Below are 4,034 nucleotides of genomic sequence, written 5' to 3' on the forward strand. Positions count from 1 at the left end.
TTTCCCGGATGTTTCCCCCTTTCGCCGGTATCACCTACTACCGCGTTAAGGCACACCTAGCACCGCGTATTGCCATGTTACGCTTTGTGATGCTTTGTTTGCTCTGTTATTTATTGTGTTCCCTCTCCATTACTTATTTTCGGTAGACCCCGAGACTGCCGGCGACCCCCAGTTCGACTACGGAGTTGACGACCCCTCCTTCTTGCTAGAGCAAGCAGGCAAGCCCCCCTTGATTACCAGATATCACCTATTCTTCTCTATACTGCTTGCATTAGTGTAGTGTAGCATGTTACTGTTCGGTTACTCCTATTTTGTTGCATAGCCTGTCATTGTTGCTACAGTCATTGATACCTTACCCGCATTCCTAAATGCTTAGTATAGGATGCTAGTTTATCACCATTGGCCCTACATTCTTGTCAGTCTGCCTTGCTATACTATTGGGCCGTGATCACTCGGGAGGTGATCACGGGTATATACTATACATATATACATACTTCAAATGGTGACTAAAGTCGGGTCCGCTCGAAGAGTACCCGCGAGTGATTCACGGATTGGGGGCTGAAAGGACCTTTGTCCCGATGGCCCTCTATGTGGATCTATGTGGCGGAGCGACAAGGCAGGTTGAGACTACCTAGGCGAGAGGTGGGCCTGGCCCTAGTCGGCGTCCGCGGTTGTTTCATAATAACACGCTTAACGAGATCTTGGTATTTGATCTGAGTCTGTCCATTTGGTCTATACGCACTAACCAACTATGCGGGAAAGATATGGGCACTCGACGTTGTGGTATCAGCCGAAGCCTTCTTGACGTCAGCGACGGAGCGGCGCGCGCTGGATTGAACCGCGTAACGTGACTTCCTTTGTAATGGAGGTTGCTAGGTCTGCTTCCGGCCGCCCTCGCAACATGCAGGTGTGCATTGGGCGATGGGCCCAGACCCCTGCGCGCATAGGATTTAGACCGATGGGCTGACCTCTCTGTTGTGCCTAGGTGGGGCTGCGACGTGTTGATCTTCCAAGGCCGGGCATGACCCAGGAAAGTGTGTCCGGCCAAATGGGATCGAGCGTCTTGGGTTATGTGGTGCACCCCTGCAGGGAAGTTAATCTATTCGAATAGCCGTGTCCCTCGGTAAAAGGACGACCCAGAGTTGTACCTTGACCTTATGACAACTAGAACCGGATACTTAATAAAACACACCTAGACAAGTTCCACAGACAACCCGGTGATCGCTTTTCCACAGGGCGACGAGGGGAGGATCGCCGGGTAGGATTACGCTATGCGATGCTACTTGGAGGACTTCAATCTACCCTCTTCTACATGCTGCAAGACGGAGGCTGCCAGAAGCGTAGTCTTCGACAGGATTAGTTATCCCCTCTTATTCTGGCATTCTGCAGTTCAGTCCACTGATATGGCCCTTTACACATATACCCATGCATATGTAGTATAGCTCCTTGCTTGCGAGTACTGTTGATGAGTACTCACGGTTGCTTTTCTCCCCCTTTTCCCCCTTTCCCTTCTACCTGGTTGCCGCAACCAGATGCTGGAGCCTAGGAGCCAGACGCCACCGTTGACGACGACTCCAACTACACCGGAGGTGCCTCCTACTACGTGCAGCCCGCTGACGACGACCAGGAGTAGTTTAGGAGGATCCCAGGCAGGAGGCCTGCGCCTCTTTTGATCTATATCCCAGTTTGTGCTAGCCATCTTATGGCAACTTGTTTAACTTATGTCTGTACTCAGATATTGTTGCTTCCGCTGACTCGTCTATGATCGAGCACTTGTATTCGAGCCCTCGAGGCCCCTGGCTTGTAACATGATGCTTGTATGACTTATTTATGTTTTTAGAGTTGTGTTGTGATATCTTCCCGTGAGTCCCTGATCTTGATCGTACACGTTTGCGTGTATGATTAGTGTACGATTGAATCGGGGGCATCACACCTTTCCTCTTTTTTTTATGGGGCAATGTTCTATAATGATGATCATCACACCTTTATTTACTTACAACTCGATATTACAACTCGATACTGGAATAAAGATATGACTCTATATGAATGCTTCCGGCGGTGTACCGGTATGTGCAATGATCTAGCATAGCAATGACATCAAAAAAGGACAAGCCATGAAAACATCATGCTAGCTATCTTACGATCATGCAAAGCAATATGACAATGAATGCTCAAGTCATGTATATGATGATGATGGAAGTTGCATGGCAATATATCTCGGAATGGCTATGGAAATGCCATGATAGGTAGGTATGGTGGCTGTTTTGAGGAAGATATAATGAGGCTTATGTGTGATAGAGCGTACCGTATCACGGGGTTTGGATGCACCGACGAAGTTTGCACCAACTCTCGAGGTAAGAAAGGGCAATGCATGGTACCGAAGAGGCTAGCAAAGGCGGAAAGGTGAGAGTGCGTATAATCCATGGACTCACATTAGTCATAAAGAAGTCATATACTTATTGCAGAAGTTTATTAGCCCTCGAAGCAAAGTACTAATACGCATGCCCCTAGGGGGATAGATTGGTAGGAAAATACCATCGCTCGTCCCCGACCGCCACTCATAAAGAAGACAATCAAAGAAACACCCCATGCTTCAAATTTGTCACACAACGGTTACCATACGTGCATGCTACGGGACTTGCAAACCTCAACACAAGTGTCTCTACAATCCACAACCACCCACTAGCATAACTCTAATATCACCATCTTTATATCGCAAAACTATTGCAAGGAATCAAACATATCATATTCAGCGATCTACAAGTTTATGTAGGATTTTATGACTAACCATGTGAATGACCAATTCCTGTCATCTCTCTAAAAAGATATATGTGAAGCAAGAGAGTATAATTCTTTCTACAAAAGATATGCCCACGCTCTAACAAATATAAGTGAAGCAAAAGAACATTCTACAAATGGCGGTTTTCTATGTAAAGAGAAACAGGCAATCCAACTTCAAATGATATAAGTGAAGCACATGAAACATTCTATAAAGCCATACTCAAAAGATTTAAGTAAAGTGCAATGAGCATTCTATAAATCAACCAAGGACTATCTCATACCAGCATGGTGTATAAAATAAAAATAAAAACCTAATTGCAAAAGACGCTCCAAGACTTGCACATAATGCATGAACGAAACAAATTCGAAAACATACCGATACTTGTTGAAGAAAGAGGGGATGCCTCCCCAGCATCCCCAAGCTTAGACGCTTGAGTCTCCTTGAATATTTACTTGGGGTGCCTCGGGCATCCCCAAGCTTGAGCTCTTGCCTCTCTTCCTTCTTCTCACATCAAAACATCCTCGATTAGACACTACATCCACACAAAACTTCAACAGAAAACTCAGTAAGATCTGTTAGTATAATAAAGCAAATCACCACTCTAAGTACTGTTGCATACCAATTCATATTTTTTTTGCATTGTGTCTACTGTAATATAACTTTTCCATGGCTTAATCCACTGATATAAATTGATAGTTTCATCAAAACAAGCAAACTATGCATCAAAAAATAGAATCTGTCAAAAACAGAATAGTCTGTAGTAATCTGAACAATCACAATACTTCTGTTACCCCAAAAATTCTACCAAAATTAGGAAAAATAAACAAGTTGTATAGCAAGACATTTCAAAAGGAATCAGAACCAATTAACATTCCAGTTAAAAATGTAAAATCGCGCACTACAGCCAAAGTTTTTGTCCTGCACCGTACAACCCAACAAGCATTGTAAACATCCTAAGGGAAAACCTTGGCACATTATTTTTATAATACAATGGAATTTTACAAGGGGGTAATTATTTTTGTTGAAAAGTTTCTATAATTAAGATTCACAAAGTTTTCGTGAGCATGAACAAAGTTCAAGGAGCTCTCCCACTTCAACAATGCTTGTCTTTCTCACTTTCACTTTCCTTTTTGAAAAGTTTTGGGTTCCCCTCTTTATTTTTGTTGTTTTTAAACTATATGAAAGCACTCAACAGAAATAAATGACTCTCTAAAACTTCCGGGTTGTCTCCCTGGCAGCGCTTTCTTTAAAG

Source organism: Triticum aestivum, chromosome 3B (genome assembly GCF_018294505.1).
Source record: "Triticum aestivum cultivar Chinese Spring chromosome 3B, IWGSC CS RefSeq v2.1, whole genome shotgun sequence".
NCBI classification, from domain to species: Eukaryota; Viridiplantae; Streptophyta; class Magnoliopsida; order Poales; family Poaceae; genus Triticum; species Triticum aestivum.